Source organism: Petaurus breviceps, unplaced genomic scaffold, assembly GCF_028583685.1.
Source record: "Petaurus breviceps papuanus isolate PSGF00001 unplaced genomic scaffold, PetGlider_PUasm1.0 76, whole genome shotgun sequence".
Taxonomy (NCBI): domain Eukaryota; kingdom Metazoa; phylum Chordata; class Mammalia; order Diprotodontia; family Petauridae; genus Petaurus; species Petaurus breviceps.
In genome coordinates this window covers 15,264,545-15,284,432 of record NW_027186473.1, presented here as the reverse complement: position 1 = coordinate 15,284,432, position 19,888 = coordinate 15,264,545, and positions in this window count along the sequence as shown.

Genomic DNA, 19,888 nt, shown 5'->3' with positions numbered 1-19,888 from the left:
ACTCTAACACTATATGAAACTTAAGCTTGTCTTTTTGTTTGTTTCAATTGATTTTATCCTAGACTAGTTAGCCTTCTTAGCATAGTTTTTGGGGACACTAGGTCTTTTTTATCTGACTTTCAATCAGTACTAAATCAAAAGTGTTTCTGCAAACTATTGCTATTTAATGTTTATTATTATTTTGTAAGATTTCTCATCTCTAAACTTAGTTGACTTTGTCTTCCTATGCCTAGACCATTGGCTCTCCAACCTAGTCCTTTTATGTTGATTAAACTCTACTAGTCTTTCTTGGCTCCTGTAATCCCTCTTCATGAGCACATCTTTCACCTCATCATTTTAGAATTGTCACTTGATAGTCAGTTTTCTCATTTTCTTACCTCTAACTTCTCTGGTATTATTCAATTTTGGCCCCCAATGTCTTTTACTATTATGAAATTGCGAAATTTTATAAAATTAGTATTTTGAAAATTCATATTTGATATGTACATTTTAGCACACTATAGTTAAGTTAATTTTTATTTACTTTAGAGAGGAATAAATTACATTACCTAGTGTGTTATTTGTTCCAATCAGATTTTCTAGATTTTCAATGTAACCTTAGTATATTTCAAAATCTATTATCTCTATTTGGGACCCTTTGAACTTGAAAACATCTTTCCTCCCTGGGTATCCTTACATGGTTTAATATAAATAGTGCTATTGTTCTTCCACTGCTGATATCCATCAACAAAGAGCAAATTACTATATTGTGCCTGTCTGAATATTTGTGTTCTCAGCTTAATAGTTTGTTGTTTAACAGATGACTCCTGTCGTTTGGGCTATTACCACATCAAGATGGTTGAGCTTGGCAAAGTGATAAAGTATGCTTGTACTTAACTCATTTTTCCCCAAGGCTAATCGTCGGGTTATTTAGAATACTTTTAGTAAGAACACTTAATGAAAATCGCTAAACAAAATATTGGGTTCAGAATAAAAGTCACTTCAAGGACAACATCTTAATTGGTTCATTGTTGAAGAAAAATACTACCAATACTTGGACACAGGATCTTCCATTAGAAGCCAATTTTCCAAGGTGTTATACATGTTGAATAACACATATATCTACCTATCCTATATGGCTTTATGTAGTTTTATAAACACATAGGTTTGTGTAAGAACAAAAATTATCATACTTGAGTACTACAAAGTATTCTTCAGAAATACCTTTTTTCCTTCAAGTAATTTCTGAACTCAGAGTAGAGTCATCTGCATGGATTTATTTACATTAACAATTTTTTAAAATTATTAAAACAGCATTTGATTTTGCTTCATTATGTTAGCCAATCCGTAGCAACTGTTTCAGTTTGGGGAAGTAATTGATTCTGTTTAATACAATTAGAAGTGATGGGGACTTTATTAGCTAATTAACAATGCCTGTGGAACATTGCTCTGCTGGCTTAATTAAATCCATGTTAATATACACAAAATAAACTATGGTTGACTGTTAATGATTCACACAGATTTTTCATTGGTTCCATTTTTTTTCCATTGAATTCTACTTCTTACCTGGCCACTTTCAGATATTTTCCCCCCAAATAAAGCCAAATAAATGCCTAAATGAAATAAAATTTTACTCAAAAAGCGTCTAACAAAATGAAATAGCCCAACATTTACCCCCAAATGTCCTTTCCTCAGACTGTCTTTTCAAATTAGTCACTCATTTCTTTCTTTTCCCAAACTGTAGTTATTCAAGAAATTGTGGAAACCTTTATTTAGGCACTTCTTCAAAAGGTATATACCAAGGGGCAGCCAGGTAGCACAGAGAGTAAGAGCACCGGCTCCAGTGTTGGGATGACCTGGGGATCAAATCCCAGGCTCAGAAACTCAACACCACACCCAGAAATAACTGGCCGTTATATTCCTCTCAGCTTTGTGTCATCCAAAAATTAAATGAGTATTCTAATCTATTCATTTCTCCAAGTCTAAAGCTAAGCAAGACCAAACAAAGAGCAAATTTCTGGGAATATACCACTATCATCCCCCTGTCTCCTCCAGGTTACTATTCATCTATAATTACTCTTTTTGAGCAAGTTACTTAACCCCAATTGCTTAAAAAAAAGTATATACCAAGTAAGCTAATTTTATCTTCTTCACAGAATTTGACTTCACAACTTTAGTGATATGGATAGCCTATAATAAATGTGTGGCATAAGTATTATTTAAATTCAACACAAAATAACAATGCTTCTTCCCTTTGTTCCCTTGAATAGGGATCCATTTCTCCCCACCATATTATCATGACACCCTTTTTACAATGAAGACACAGAAGGATTTTTATGTATTTGGTTTGGTTTTCTTTCTACAACTATGTTCTGCTTCATATTTCTCTCTTTCATTGCTTAATGGGTAAATAAATCTCCATATATTTCTAGAATCTCCCAGTCTCACAAGTACATAAAATCACAGAATTACAGGATCTCAGAGGTTTACTAGTCTTAACAATATCTGAAGAGGAATCCCATCTGTGATATCTCTGACAAATAGCAATAACAATGCATCATAATATATTTAATGAGAGAGAACCTAATACCTCATGCACTCAGTATATCATTTTGGGACAACTCTGATGATTGTGACATTTTTGGGTATTGATTCTGTCTTCCAATATTTGAAATATTCCTCTCAGCTTTGTGTCATCCAAAAATTAAATGAGTATTCTAATCTATTCATTTCTCCAAGTCTAAAGCTAAGCAAGACCAAACAAAGAGTAAATTTCTGGGAATATACCACTATCATCCCCCTGTCTCCTCCAGGTTACTATTCATCTATAATTACTCTTTTTGAGTCTAGTCATCCAATCATTACTAAATTCACCTACTTGTAAACTTCACTGTATCTACTGTAAACTATTTTTATACATTTTGGTGTAAAAATGTTTTTAATTGTCTCTTGCCAAAAACCACCATCACCACCATTTATGTCTCAGTTGTCAATATTCTATTGACTCCTTCCTTTTTGATATGTTGTTACTTTGAGTTGATTAATGTTCCTTTTCCCAAACTTCTAAAATAGGCTGCCTTACTGACCTCCAACATTCCCTCCAAGTAAAGGTTTTCCTGCATTTCTGCTCTTATTATAAGGAACTTTGGTTAGGAAAAGTCCCAATGACAGAATTTTTGGAGTGAGAAGAAATCCTATACAGCATGTAGTCCAAATTCCTTATTTTGTACATGATGAAACAGCATTACATATTAAAGTCACTTGTCTGAGTTTCTATAGCCAGTTATTGGCAGAGCCAGGGTAGAACCCAAGTCTTATTACCCCCAGTGTACATTCTCACATTGCCACATTCACTTTATGTATCTTTCACTAAATTGTCATGAGAAAAGTGTAGAAGATGGAAAGTATTATTCCTAGATTATAAAAAAGGAAGAGGCACCTTCATTTGCCTGAATTACAGAAACGATCAGAAGTATATTTATATACCATAATAATCACCATAACTTAAATAAGTTGTATATTTATAATTTGTAATACTTAAATTTTTTTTTATTTTTCTCATGCTGACTACATGAGGTAGGTAGCAGCACAAATATTGTTTTCCTCATTTCACATAGGAGGAAATACTAAAGATCGGAAAATTTAAATGACTTCCATAGTCACAAGCCAGAAAATGTTCAAATGAGTACTTGAAAAGAGGCCACATGCACCCAAAACTTTGTTAATGCAGTGAAAAGTTAGAAGTACAAGGACCTGAATTTTTTAGTCTACCTCTATTAGTCAATATTTACATGACCTTGAGCAGGTCGTTTCAACTTTTGAGTCTATTTCCTCCTCAATGAAATAAAGATTTCAAAATTGATAATTACTAATATCTAAAATCTTTGAATCAGTACAGCATACTAAAAAGCAGATACATCACCTTTTTGACAAAGGGCTGTATAGTCAAAGCTATGTTTTTTCTAGCAGCGATGCATGTCTGTGAGAGTTGGACTATAAAGAAAGCCGAGTACCACAGAATCAACACTTCCAAATTGTGTTACTGGGGAAGATTTTGGAAGTCCCTGGACTGCAAGGAGATCAAATTCGTCAATATTTTAAGAAATTCGTACAGGCTATTCACTGAAGATCAAATTCTGAAGCTGAACTTTAAATACTTTGTCCACACAATGAGAAGACAGGACTCATTGGAAAAGATACTGATAATGGGAAAGATTGGAGGCAAAAGGAAAAGGGGATGGCAGAGAATGAGATTGATAAACAGTGTCAAAGAAGCAATGAACATAAACTTGGACAGACTTTAAGAGATAGTAGAGGAAGGAAGGGTATGGCATGCTATAAAGTCCTCATTTCTTGACTATCCTCCCAACCCTGTAACATGTCCTCACATCTCTGTCAGTCTCAAGGCTTTTCCTTCATGGGTCTAATTATTTTTGTGAGGAATTTTGCAGGCCCTTGCTTTTGTTTCTTTCTTTATGAACCAGCTATCTGACTCCTGAAATTGCATTTGGAGAAAAACTATATTTTCCTTTGAGAGAACAAGAGGGACCCTCTGTGTATTGAATCTGGACAGATTCTGTACCATAGACAAAGTGACTTTGCATAGTTTTCTTGGGCCCAGCCTTTTAAAATGTGCTTAAATTCATTGAGCTATTCTCAAAAAAATCACAAAAAATATCCTCCATATTTTCAATTAAGATTATTTCACCTTCTCTATCTCTCTATATCTTGTCATTCTTCTGAGGATACCATATTTTTTTTATTATTCACTCTATTATTCCCTAAATAAATAAGTCCAGGAAAGGGGGATGGATTATTCCATGCTCCTCATTGCTCTTTTGAAGTTCATGTAATCAGTTTATATCACCATATTGCAATTTTTAATGCTAGTTACTGCCATCTACCAACCCCTGTAGTCACTTTCAGTTTCCTTAATGATGTTAGCACCCAAATCAAAATCTTGATCTCTACTTCTATCCCTGCCGTCATCATCAAAGATTTACACACTCTTGTCTATGAACCTTCTAACAATATGACCACACAATTCTTCAGCCTCCTTAATTCCAATCAGTAAGACCTGGATCTATGATTTCATTGATATAGGGAAATTCTGGATAAGGAAACTCTACTGATACAAGCCAAAGCGTTGCCTAAAGCATTTCAAGTAGAAATGGAGGCCACTAAATCATACATATGGATCCACGCAGCAGAAACATATAAACTTAGAAAGCCACATATTAGCATTATCTATGTTTTATTGCATTTTTTATTCTGTTAAATACTTTCCAATTGTATCTTGATCAGATTCAGGCCTCACTCAGTATTTGACACCTCTGGTCTACAGTAGATTAAGTGACTTGTCTGGTAACTAGAGAGGTTAAGTGACTTGCCCAGGGCTACATAGTTAGTATACATGAGAGGTAACTCTTGAACCCAGTCTTCCTGGCTATGAGGTCAGCTTTGTTTCAGATACACCACACTGCCTCTCAAAAGATGTCCTTATTCATTTCACTCCAGCCATATAATGTCATGCTCACACCTTAGATCTTATTTCTTTACTGCTCGTATTAGCATAAACCGCATGATGATAATATCTTAGGGAACATACTATTTATTTTTATCTTTATTAAATATTTTATGATCTTACTGCTGAATTTATTGACATGGAGATCAACTGATACATCCATCTGAATTAACTTTAGAAGATTCCAATTAACAAAATGGGTAAGGCCAACGGAGCCACGACTGAAAAATTACCATTATAAGACTCCCACAATTTGAATCTGAATCTGTGATAGTTTACAGGTGATGGGACCTGTGGGCTACAATTAGATCATTGTTGACTCTTAGCAGTATACCTTGATTGAAGCTTCCCAGAATAGAATCATATCCATATGCTATTGAAATATAAAGATATTAGATGCATACAGATAAATATATAGATATAAATATAGATATTTAAGCTAATGCCAAGAAAGGTTTATTTATTCTGGTGCCATCAGAATATATCCTTTAAAATCTTTAACTTATTTTAGAATAATTTAAGATAATTGTAAAAGGCAAGTTAAAGTAATTTAGAGAGAAACCTACCAGGAGACTGACCTGACTGCCAATGTATTTTTCCCGTATAATTTCAAGTGTTATTAAATTATTAATCTTTCAAAATAACATTTTTCCCCCTGTTTTAAGTGAAGATATTTCATTATCTCACAAAATTTGTACCTTATGCATTATTATGTTTAATCACTGCTTTTAAAAAAAGGAAAAAAATAGTCAAGTTTTTCCTTAGGTACCTGACAGAATAATGCATGAGGCAATGGCTTCATCTGGGTTACAGCATGCTTCTTTGTCAACTTCAATGGCAAGGTTCACTAAATGGTCTCACTACTGAAACCCTTTAAGCAACCCTGGATCCCCTTCAAAGTCACCAGTAAGGTTGGTGGGACTGGTAGACATTTGGCCTTTCATCACTGGATAGATTCACAGAATGACATACCAATTAAGTTCACTTGAATAGAAGAATAGGGCAAACTCAAATAGGTGGCATTTGTTAATGACATGCCAGTTCTCAGTTCTTCAATAGTTACTGACATGTCAAAGGCTGAGAAATCCTCTTGTAGAATCCTGGCACTGAGCTATCTTGCAATTCTAGTAGAGTCCAGTAGCCTCAAATGGGATGCAGATTGCTCCTAAGGGGTGAGGGGAAACTGCTTCACTCCCTCTTTTTCCTACACTTATCAAGACCAGTTAATCACAGCACCAAACACATGCAGGGTCAGGAGAAAATTATAGCTCTTCACAGGGAATTGTAAAGGCAAAAATTAGGAATAATTATGCCTTTTAACACTTGCTTCAGTCTGATGAAATCTTTGTCTGCCTCAAACATTAGTTATAATGTCTGTAGCCTGGTCTTTTATGCCGTGAGTTTAGAAATTCAAAACCATTCCTGATACATTTAACTAGATTCAACTGGTGATGATTCATAAACTTGTAATGAATCAAAAATATAATCAGGAACAGTGCCTTTTTCTGGAATCAAAACTTCTAAATGACTATTGACTAACTGGATTATCTTGCTGTATCTTCCCTCCCCCCACAAATTCACCTTCATGTCTCTAGCCTCCATCTGAGTACTTCAATTGTCCATCATGAAAAGGAACCATTTCTCTGATAACTTGTATGTAGGCAAGGAAATTATCATCCTGAATGGAAAGGAATTATTAAGTATATTTTATTAGATTCTTTACATTCAAAAATGTTTAAAAGCTTTCAGAAGAAGGAAAACAAAATTCTTCCATTAGAAAGAATTTCTAGCAAAGCTTCAGACTCCACATTGTGAACTTTCTTTAAAATGTAGACCACAGGTGAAGCAAAACTGTATTAAAATGTAGCTAGACAATCTTTAACACAATAAATAAAAATATAATAAAACATAGATAATGTTAATCAGTTTTCTAAGTCAATATAAAGTCTCCATGCCACTTAACCCCAATTGCCCTACCTTCCTCCCTCCAAAAAAAAAAAGAAAAAGAAAATAAAATATAAGGCCTGCATGGAGTCTTGTGCCATCCAGTGGCTTCCTACTTCTACCTGAGTTTGACATCACTGAACACTAAATAATGAGGAGACAGGAGCATGAATGTAATTGAAATGATATAGACAGGGATGATTTATTCCTGAGTAAGAGTAAAAGTCATAGAAAAAAGAAGCATGGAGTTCTGCTATATTAGTTAAGTTTTATCAGAGTTATCCAACCACAAATGAGAGCAGTGTTTAATACTGAAATGTGAGATTATAGGTTAAAAAAAATTTTCATACCCACAAACACCTCCATAGATTTCAATTGGCTTGTACTTATTGGTTAAAAGCTGATAAGACTAGGGCAGCTAGGTGATGCAGTGAATAGAGCACTGACCCTGGAGTCAGGAGAACATGAGGTCAAAATCTGTCCTCAGACATTTAACACTTACTAGCTGTGTGACCTTGGGTAAGTCACTTAACCCCAATTGCCCTGCCTTCCCCCCTCCAAAAAAAAAAACTCATAAGACTTTAAAAGCTGGGGCAGCCAGGTAGCACAGTGAGTAAGAGCACCGGCTCCAGTGTTGAGAAGACCTAGAGATCGAATCCCGGGCTCAGACACTTAGCACCCACCCAGAAACACCTGGCCGTGTAACCTTGAGCAAGTTACTTAACCCCAATTGCTTAGGGGTGGCCAGGTGGCTCAGCAAGTAAGAGCACTGGCTCCAGTGTCAGGATGACCTGTATCAAATCCGGGCTCAGATACTCAGAACCACACCCAGAAATAACTGGCCGTGTAACCTTGAGCAAATTACTTAACCCTGATTGCTTAAAAAAAAAAAAAAAAGACTTTAAAAGCGAAGGTGTCTTGGTAAACTTTTGCTTTTGCTTCTATGGTCCTTAGTAAAGGCATGTTTTGTGTTTGTGTTTTTTTGTTTGTTTGTTTTTTTTGCTTTTTGGAGGGCAACTGGGGTTAAGTGACTTGCCCAGGGTTACACTGCTAGTTGTGTGTGTGTGTGTGTGTGTGTGTGTGTGTTAAGTGTCTGAGGTTGGATTTGAACTCAGGTCCTCCTGACTCCAGGGCCAGTGCTCTATTCACTGTGCCACCTCACCACCCCAGTAAAGGCATGTTTTAAAATTCTGCCTGCCTGCCTTATTATTTAATTCCTTTCCAGAAATACACAAGTTGCCAAAGCTTCAAAGACAAAAAGCAGCACAAGGCTCTCCATAACTCTCTGATGCAATGCCAACCACTTTGGACCTTGGAATTTTATTTCCTTAATTCTTGCTCATTATAACTTTTTCTCAGTACAACTTGATTAATATTCATACTGTTATTTTAGTAGTTTTAGTAAAGATTAATTTGTGGAGGGACTGATTATAATTCATCTTAAATTGCCACTATTATATGACCAAAAGGTTAAATTGATTAAGGGATGGAGTGATAGAAACCTGGGGAAGAAGTGGCCCAGTGCACAGTCTGATGATGTTTCCAGTGACTTAAAGAAAGTTATTTGACTCCATCTAAGCTCTTGATTATTAGGAGAAATGTCCTCATTCTAAAGTAAGATGAATGTTCATTTAATCTGGCCCAGAGAAGGGGGTGGGGGGCAGAAATGGATCAATGAAGAAGAATTATAGCAATCAACCAGTTGTGAGGTCAGCAGGACCTAAACATGAATCCAGAGATGAACAGGGGCCTTTGTGAAGATAGATAGATGGATGGATGGATGGATGGATGGATGGATGGATGGATGGATAGATAGATAGATAGATAGATAGATAGATAGATAGATAGATAGATAGATAGATAGATAGATAGACAGATAGATAGATAGATAGATATAGGGACACACACTCTGTGTTTTGAGTGTGTATGTGTATAAAATATTTTGTCTTGGAGATAGGCATCAAGTATATGCTTATACATGGTAATATTAATGACTGTATAATGACAGTATAAACAACTGACTGTATAATGATAGCATAAACAACTAAGGTAGGACTGATGGTTGAATGACATTTGTGAAGTAACAGACAAGGAACAACATCTCTGTAGAGAGGAATATAAGAAAATGAGACTCCTTTCAGAGAACAAGCTGTGTTCAAGTATTAAGGGATTATGAGCAATGCAAGCATAGTAGACCATGCCTGATAGATTTTAGCCAGAGGAAAGTAGGATCAATTAAGACTTTAGATAAATTCTGATTTCCTCTAAATTATATCATGACCCCAGCAGATCATGAGGTAAAGAGGCTTAGGAATAATAAAATATTGCTTATGTTTGAACAGAAAACTTTATCACCCATCAGCAATTCTAACAACATTAGCAGACAGCAAAACTGTAGCATATGGATAAATAAAATAATAGCCTAAAATTGCAGTAGGGGGTAGGGGCTCTTGCTTTGACCTGCCTTGATCTGGATTACATTCTTGGGTGATGGTCCTTGGGGTGTGTGGCCAGTGAGCCAGAACTTGTGGAGGCTATAGAGAGGGTGCCCAACTAACAGTTCCAGCCCTGCACAAACCCCAGCAATTTGGGACAAAACTTCCTCCATTCTGTAAACAGAGTTCTACTGTGGCAAAGAGCTCAAAAGTCAAGTAATTGGCAAGATGAGGAAGTGCAATCAGACCATAAAATCCTTTTTTAGGGACAAAAATGATCAAAGCATGGAACTGGAAAAGGACAATGAAGTCAGAACTCCTGCACCAAAAGCTTCCAAGAAAAATATGAACTGATCACACACAGGCCATGGAGGAGCTCAGGAAGGATTTTGAAAGTCAAGTAAGAGAAGTGGAGGAAAAACAGGGAAGAGAAATGAGAATGATGCAAGAAAATCATGAAAAGAAGGTCAACAGCCTGCTAAAGGAGACCCAAAAAATTCTGAAGAAAATAGCACCTTAAAAAGTAGACTAACTCAAATGGCAAAAGAGGCCCAAAAAGCCAATGAGGAGAGGACAATACTACAAGCAGTCAAGAAGAAACAATTTGAGTATTGTAGAAATACAATCGGGATAACACATGACCTTGTAGTTTCTACCCTAAGGGATCGAAGGGCTTGGAGTATGATATTCCAGATGTCAAAAGAGCTAGGATTAAAACCAAGAATCACCTGCCCAGCAAAACTGAGTATAATGCTTCAGGGGAAAATATGGTCATTCAATGAAATAGAGGATTTTCAAGCATTCTACCTGAAAGCCATGATCAAAAAAAAGAGCCTAAAAATCATCATTCAAGAAATTCTCCAGGAAAATTACCCTGATATTCTAGAACCAGAGGGCAAAATTAAAATTGAAAGAATTTGCCAATTGCCTCTTGAAAAAGATCCCAAAAAGAAAACTCCTAGGAATATCACAGCAAAATTCCAGAGTTCCCAGATCAAGGAGAAAATTTTATAAGCAGTCAGGAAGAAAATTTTACTACTGTGGAAACATAATCAGGATAACACAAGATCTAGCAGCTTCTACATTAAGGGATCGAAGGAATTGGAATATGATATTTCAGAGGTCAAAAGAGCTAGTATTAAAACCAAGAATCACCTGCCCAGCAAAACTGAGTATAATGCTTCAGGGGAAAATATGGTCATTCAGTGAAATAGAGGATTTTTAGGCAGTCTTGATGAAAAAATCATAGCTGAACAGAAAATTTGACTTTCACATACAAGAAGCAGAAGAAGCATGAGAAGGTAAACAGGAAAAATAAATCATAAGAACTTATTAAATTTGAACTATTTACATTCTTACATGGAAAAATGATCATTGTAACTCATGACACTTCTCAATATGAGGATAGTTGAAGGGAATATATATGTGGGGGTATATATATACACACACCCACACACATATATGTGTATGTATATTAGGGTGTATGTGTGTATAAATATATATGTGAGTGTGTGCATATGTGTGTACATTTATACATAGTCAGAGGGCACAGAATGGGTTGAATATGCAGGAATGATATCTTAAAAATAAAATTAAGAGGTGAGAGGGGAATATATTAGGAGAAGGAGAAAGGGAGAGATAGATTAGGGTAAATTATCTCATATAATAGAGGCAAGGGAACACTGTTATAATGTAGGGGAAGAGCCAGAAGGTGAAAGGGAATGGGTCAACCTTACTCTCATTGAATTTGGCTTAAGGAGGGAATAATATACACATTCAATTGGATATCTTTTTTTTTTTGCTTTTTGGAGGACAGTTGGGGTTAAGTGACTTGTCCAAGGTCACATGGCTAGTTTTTGTGTTAAGTGTCTGAGACGGGATTTGAACTCAGATCCTTCTGACTTCAGGGCTGGTGCTCTATTCACTGCACCACTTAGACGCCCCCTCAGTTGGGTATCTTGCTCTACAGAAAAGCATGGGGGAAGGTGATAAGTGTGTGTGGGGGGTAATAGAAGCAAATGTTTTTGAAAAGGGACAGAGTCAAAACAGAAAATAGAATAAGCGGGGAGAGGGATAGGATGGAGGGAAATATAGTTAGTCTTTCACAGCATAGCTACTATGGAAATGTGTTGCATGACTACACATGTACAACCTATGTTGAATTGCTTGTCTTCCCGGGGGGGTTGAGTGAGGAAGAAAGAAAGGAAAGACTCCAGAACTCAAAGTTTCAAAACACAGATGTTAATGCATGTTACATGCAACCGAGAAATAAGATATACAGACACTGGGGTATAGAGATCCATCTTGTCCTATTAGAAAGTTGGGGGGGGATAGAGTAGGATATAAAAGACAACAGTTTGGGGGAATGAGTATTCAGTAGGTTCAGCTATTTTGGGGTGGGGGTAGGGGAGAGACAAGGAGAAAACTTTGTAACTCAAAATCTTGTGGAAATGAATGTTGAAAACCAAAAAATAAATAAATTTAAATTTAAAAAGTGATAGAGAAAATGTTAATAATGTAAATTGAACTTAAAAAAATAGAAAGGACCTCAGTATTTGGTACCTTATCCTTCCAGGTAATCTTCAGTACCTTCCTGAGACAATTCAAGTGGAAGCAGTTCGTCTTTCTGGAATGGTGCTAATAGACTGTCCAGGTTTTATAGGCATAAAACAATGAGGTAAGCACAATGTGACTCTGTAACCTTTGGTTTGGTAGGCAGCCTAATACTGCTTTTCTTTCAAACTATCTTTTGGACCCTCCCAAATGCTGAGCTAGTTCTGGCAATGGGTTGTGTTAACCTCAACATCAATGTGTACATCCCTGGAAAGTATACTGCAAAGGTAAGTGAACTAATCCATAGCATTCAAAATGTCTCCATCTACTGTGACCAATGATTCCATGTATGGATGGTAGAGGACCTCTGCATTCTTGCTCTTGATTATCAGGCCAAAATTGGCACAAATGGCAAAGAATCAGTTTATACTCTGTTGCATTTCAGTCTCAGAGGCTGCATTGAGTGCACAATCATCTGCAAATAAAAAGTCACAAAACAACTCTCCCTCAATTTTAGTCTTGATTTGTAGTCTTTTCAAATTAAATAATGTACCATCAGTGTGGTAGCTGACCTTGATGCTGTTTTCATCCTCATTAAAGGCATCTTACAACATAGCTGAAAACATCAAGTTACAAAGCATGGGATCAAGCACATAGCCCTCTTACACTCCATTGTTGACTGGGAAAGCATGAAAGCATTGTCCTTCATTTAGTATCCATGAGAGTTTGCCATTATGAGATTGGTATACAATACTGATGCACTTCAAGCAACAACATTTCTCCATGATCTTCCACAAGCCCTCATAACTTGCAGCATCAAAGGCTTTGATCAGGTCAATAAACCTTGTGTAAAGACCTCTGTTCTGCCGACGTTTCTCCTGGAGTTGTCAGGCAACAAACACCATGTCAACAATTGCTCAGACCTTTCTGAAGCCACACTGACTCTTGGGAAGATGACCATCTTCCAGGTGAAGGGCCAGTCAATTAAAGAGGACTCTAGTAAGAATCTTGCCGGAAATGACTGAGGGATATCTCTCTGTGATTGCTGCAAGACAGCCTGTTTTCTTTTCCTTTATGCAGAACAGTAATGGAGGCATTTTTGATTTTCTAGGGTATAACTTCTCTTGCCATATAATACAGTAGATTTCAAACAGCTTCTATATGAGGAGTGGACCCCCTGCCTTATAGAACTCTGCTGGGAAGGAATCAATTCCAGACATTTTGCCACTCACGAGGAGCCTGATGGCATTCAATACCTCTTCTTCAGTTGAAAGTTCAGCTTGAGAAGGATTGACTATAACATGAAACATGCAATCACTGGCTTCAGCATTGGTTGATGACAGTCTGTTGAGAACACTTATGGAAGCATTCAGTCTATTTCTCCAGAATCATGTCCTTATCACTGATCAATGTGGTTCCATCAGCATTGAGTTGTTGAGATGTACCAAAGGTTTCTGGCCCATCAATAATCTTCAGGGCTTCATAGAAGTACTTTGGATTTTTATTGTTGAAGTACAATTGAATCTCATCTTTCTTCTTACTGAGCCAAGAATCCTGCATCTCTCTAAGCTTTTCTTGCACTTTTCTTTTGATGGAGTAAAATTCTGCCTTCTTGGAGCTAGATGAGTTGTCCTGTTGGTAAACCCTGTGGAGTTTACAATTACCGTTTAGCAGCTTCTGAATTTCCCTGTCATTTTCATCAAATGAATCCTGATGTTTGCAACAGCTCTGGCCCACATGAGCAAATGTGATGCTGTACACCAAGTCTCTGAAAGTTGTCCTCTCCTTTTCTGATACACTATTGATAACTGTATATTAACTCAGCTTTCCCTTTGGGTCAGCAATGAATGTTTATGCATGGAGAAACACTCTAATCTGTATACAATGAGTCTCCAGACAGTCTTCTTGCCTTGAAGCTGCTGCTTTTGCTATATGCAAACATTTAGCTTTGAGAGAATGAGTCTGTGATTGGCATAGCACTATGCACCTTGCATTGCCTTAGTTGCTCTCACATCCCACCTATCTCTTCTTAGGATGAAGTAGTTAATTAAATGACAATACTTGTCTAAGTGAAAGATGGTGTTGATGATGAGAAGGTCATGAGATGCAAAAATCTTCAGTAATAAGTGACCATTGCTGTTGTTTCTGGTTCCATTCCTCCCAAATATTCCCTGCTGTGCCTGATAGTCTGTGTCTACCCTGGCATCAGAGTCACCTAGAATTACAAACTTGTTTTCTTTCAGCACACTGAGATGAAGATCTCTGTCTTCGTGGAATTTTTCTTTGATCTCACCAGGCTTCATCATGGAGGGAACATACACACTGATGATGGTGGCATGGCACTCTCCTGCAAGTAGCAGTCACTGTGCTCCTCATCACGGTGCCCACTCCTGAAAACTCTGTAACCAGCTCCACCTTCAGCATGTTGGCCTTCATCTTGCTAGACTTGTTTCAGTGAGGGATGCTATTTGGATGTGGTACCAGTTTGGTTCTCTCACAAGAACTGTTCATCTCTCAAATCTACTAGATTTTGTGTTGTCCATGAGTATGCATACCTTTCATGGACTGATGGTTAGTAGAATCATTTTCAACAAAGATGTTTTTGTGTTTTGACCAAAGGGTGGAATCCCTATTTGCCATGGTAAGCAGGCTAGGGTGGAGTGAAACAGAAAACTTTTAGTGTACCTTCTCCATCCCTTCCTTGTGCCAGAAAGTGAGGGGTAAAATTCCCTTTAAAAAAAAAAAAAGCTGTTCAGATACCCAGGGAACTTGTTGAATTCACTGCTGCTTCAGTCCCATGAGAGGATGAGCGAACACCCCGGGCTACCTGTTTGTAGCATTGTGGCTACAGCTCCCAATTTATCTGCACCTGCTCCTTCATCACTTGCCCACCACCACAGAGCTTCAAGGTAGATAAATTAATAAAAGAGTTAAATAATTGATGATAAATAATGTCTTAACTTGCATGTGAATTTGATTTAAATGAGGCAGAATTGCGCAAAATCATCAGTTTCATTTTCTCTTCCATAGCCACTGAAGCCCAGTGGCAAGACAAAAGTCAAGATAACTGGCAATGGCCCAGTATGCAGTGGATGACCTCATCACGTGCAATGTCTGACCAAGCCTTAAGCACTCCACATAGCCTGGTTCAGCCATCTTTGTGGCCCTTGGAACAAATTGTTCTCATCTGCTCATTCGACCAGGAGAAGTCTTCGTGTGCTTGTGGCAGAGATTCCCCTAATTCACTAACAGGTTTCATGCCCATTGATTGCCCTAAGCCTGTTTTAGCTTGTCTGTCATTTTACCTAGGTTTGGTTACTTCTCATGCTACAACTTCTTGGAGTTGTAGCTATAGGTGAGAGCTGGGTGACAGATGGAAAGCAAAGGTGGATAAGCAACCATGAAAAGGAAGGACCTAAATATCCCCTAAACTCTTATTTTATATAGAAGAGATCTGAACTCCTGGGAGGTGTAGTAACTAGCTCAATGTTACACAGGTAGTTCAGTCAAACTAAGTTGAAATTTATATTTTCTAACTCTAAATCTGTTTTTTAACTATACTAAGCTGTATAATTAAAGCTAGATTTCTTGAAGTTTTTCTTTCCTTTTTTTTGGTAAAACCTCCCTCAGGCCTTAGTATGAATTACTTTTATCAGGTAAATACCTAAGTGCCAGGTCCTGAGGTCTCAAGAAATGTGAATTTTAACCAAGGTGAGAGAGAAGAAAAGGAATTTTTATCATTTCTATATTGGGAGGACATGTGTGAGTGGGTGTAGAGTCAGATGGTAGCACAAGGGCACACTGTAATTGGAATGAATAAGGAGGTCAGAAGTAGAAGATAGTCATAAAGAAGGTGAAAGGAAACTGAAATCAAAGTTTGCCCATTTTACAATTTTATCTACACTTTGGTAGCTACCAGTGTACCGTTAAAAATTACTGACAAAGTTTTATAACACCTGAGTTAAGGTATCAGCATGAATTTTGAAGGCAGCAAGCATCACCTTTCTCCCAATTATGGCTAATTTCCCCAGTCCCAGATAGTCTTTCCAGGATCTCCAGTCAAACTGGTATTCTTCCATCCCATCTTTGTCCTTCCTTCAATAGGATACTGACATCACACATATAAATCTACACAGGATTTAGACTGGATAAGAGATGATGTAGTCCAACACTCTCATTTCATAGATGAGGAAACAGTCCAAAGGAAATAAAATTATCTGCTCAAAGTCATAGGCCTGGCATTTAAATCTATATCTTCTAACTCCAAATCTAATTCTCTTCACAAGGGGGATGAGAGAAGAAAAAGAAAAAAATGAAGAGAAAAAAAGAAATATATTTGTGCCTCCTGTTTGATTGCCCCTCACATATAAACAAAATTCTTCAGGTTTTCTCTTTAGTATTTGGAGGATTGTTTTTATCTACTTTTTCATCCCTGTTAATTCACACTCTATCTATAAACAACACTTGTGTGGTTTTCCATGTTACCAGGAAAAGTTTAATTTGAGAGGCAGTATGACCTAATAGAGATGGTCTTAGAAGCAAAGAGACCCGGGTTTCCATTCCACACAGGACTTTTTCAGGATGTATGATCTCTCACTGCTCTAATTAATTGAGACCACCATTTGCAGAGGGGTTGCTGATCTACATTGGTATAATTTCTGTACCTGGGATGCAGAATTCCAGGTACTAATGAAATCCCTATCACACATAAACACACAAATACACATAGAGCAATAAGTGGATGAAGGTATCAGAAGCAACTTGCCAACAACAGTAAGAATTACCTTTGTTTGTCCCCACACCCCAGTGTCATCATGCTCTCTTCTCAAGTGCCTTTCCCATGCTATATTTCCAGTTTTGATTCTTATAATTCCCTTCATATAAAAAAAAAACATTCCAGACAAACTGGACGACTAACTTACGATCTGTTATATCTCAAACCTCTGTACTTTCACAGTATGCTTGGAATATATTTCCACCTTGGTGAATAGTCACATATATAGACACACACACACACACACACACACATGCACGCATGCAGACACCAGCAGCAGCAGCAGCAACAAAACATCCTAACCAAAAACAAGAGACCTACAAAAAGTACTGAAAGGGACACCAGTACAGTAGTTTTGTTACTACTTTGCTAAATTATGGATATTATAGGAGGTATCTCCAAAATATTATTGAAATTTTAAGCTTAGGTAGCTTAATACTGCATTAGGACCTTTGGAACCTGTGTGTGTGTGTGTATACATGCACACACATACTCATAAAAAAACTAAACCCTTCATTAGAGAAGCTCAGGGTTTTTATATAATCCTCTTTATTACTCCTTGTATATTGTATATATTGAAATGTTTGTGCTTGTGGGTAATTATTAAATTGAAAAAATTTAAATTAAAAAAATCATGAAAGTTTCAAAGTGTGTTATGACAATTCACAAATGGGAGTACTCAATTCTGGCTGAAAGAAGAAGACGTTGTGGAAACAGCAGCATTTGAGCTTGGCCTTAAAATATTAGTGGTAATTTTCTTTGCTACTCCTATGCTAAGTAATTTCAATAGGCATAAAGAAAAGCATTCATGAGTTTACAATCAGCAAGAAGCACAGAATTTTATAATGATCTTCATAAGAGAAGAGTTCTAACACAAACAGAATGCATGTGAATGTCATAGCTAATGTCCATCAACAATCAGCAAATTAATTGATTGTGCTTGCACTAGAACATCTCTCAATTTGTTGATTTGCTTACTTTAATTGATGACTTTAGTTTCATGAGAAAGTGTTCACATATTCAAGGAATGCTTGTTGATCCTAGAAAAGTGGTCAATTATATTTGGATTGACTTTTTTTTAGGCTCAGGACAGATTTGGATAGTGTGTAGCTCTGGATGCTGGGATAGAGTAGACTTTCACATCCAGGAAAGTGCCCAGCTGAAAAGCAACAAGCCAACAAGGTGGCTGAGAGTTATTGGCAGGTGGAATCAACAGAAATCAGAAAAAAAAAATGGGTCAACAAAGTTCAAGTGAATAAGCAAGAAGCAGAAAATAAGCAAGTCAGCCTAGAAGAGAAAGAATGGTGAAGAGAGTGAGGTCAAGCTAAGACAATCACAGGATCATTGAGAGTTGTACAGGTGAGTTACTGTTTTCTCTGTCTAGGAGCTCCTTAGGAGCTCAAAGGGCTGCTTACCTTTAGAGCCCTGGTATCCCTAAGTGTCCAGTACTTCCCTCAAAGTAAACACTGGGTATTAAAGGGGTCTCTAGAGGTTAATGTGAGCTCTTCCTGTCTTCAGGTAGGAATCATACTAATTCACCCAAGAGTATTGGATATCCAAAAGAATACAAAGTCAGAACCTTATGTATTAGCCTGATTTGGAGATCAGGGTAGGCTGTATCCTCAAGGAGGCCCCTAAAATAGGATCAGAAATTTACAATATAGACACCTCCTCAATTTAATTCAATTTGACAAACATTTATTAAACATCTACAATGTGAAAGTGCTGTTGCAAGAACAATGACTACAAAATCAAGAGGGGTGGGAGAGAGTTTTCCTGCTCAAGAGCCCGAAATTCTTTAGGCAAGAATTGTGGCCCTAACTTTTTGTTTTTTGTTTTGAAGCTGTAATTTCATTTCTCACAGGCTCTCTCAAGGATGGAATTCTCTATAATAATGCAGGTAGGCAATTGGGGTCTCCTGGGGCACTGAGAAGTTAAGTGCATCAGAGACTGAATCTAAGCCCACCTCTGGATAGAAGTATCCCCCTCCATTTCAACATTTGGTTGCAAAGGTTGACTGTATATGGGGATGGAAGAGGGACCAGAATGGAGACAGTGAGTTAAAAAACATCAGATGTATGGAAAAGTTTTTAATATAGAGAGCAAAATAAATTATCATTAGATTTTTTTAAAGTTAATAAAAAATGTGATCTACTCATTTGTTGTTAAATTAATAAATTTAAATGTATTTATCAATTTTGTGAACTTATTATGAAAAAAGCACCGGTTTCTGGGCTTTAGCAATGTCCAGAAGATATGTCAGAACCAAATCACCCATGTCAGGAGTAAAAATTATTGATCCAAATAGCTATATGTTTAATTTTTCTGCAGTTCAATGAAAAAGATCAAGGAAACCAAGATAAAATACTCTGCTAAGAATCATCCCTTTATTATTTGCCTAAACAGCTAGTTGAAATTATAGATAGAGTGCTGGACCTGGAGTCAGGAAGATCTGAGCCCAAATTCAGCCTCAGAGACGTGCTAACTATATGAACCTAGGCAAGTCACTTAACCTCTGTCTGCCTTGATTTCCTCTTCTATAAAATGGAGATGATAACATCAACCTCCCAGGGTTCTTATGAGGATAAAATGTGATATTTGAAAAATGTTTGATCAATGCTAGCTATTATTTGTATGGAAATTCAGCAGAGAATTGTAGAGGAGATAGCAACTTCTGGA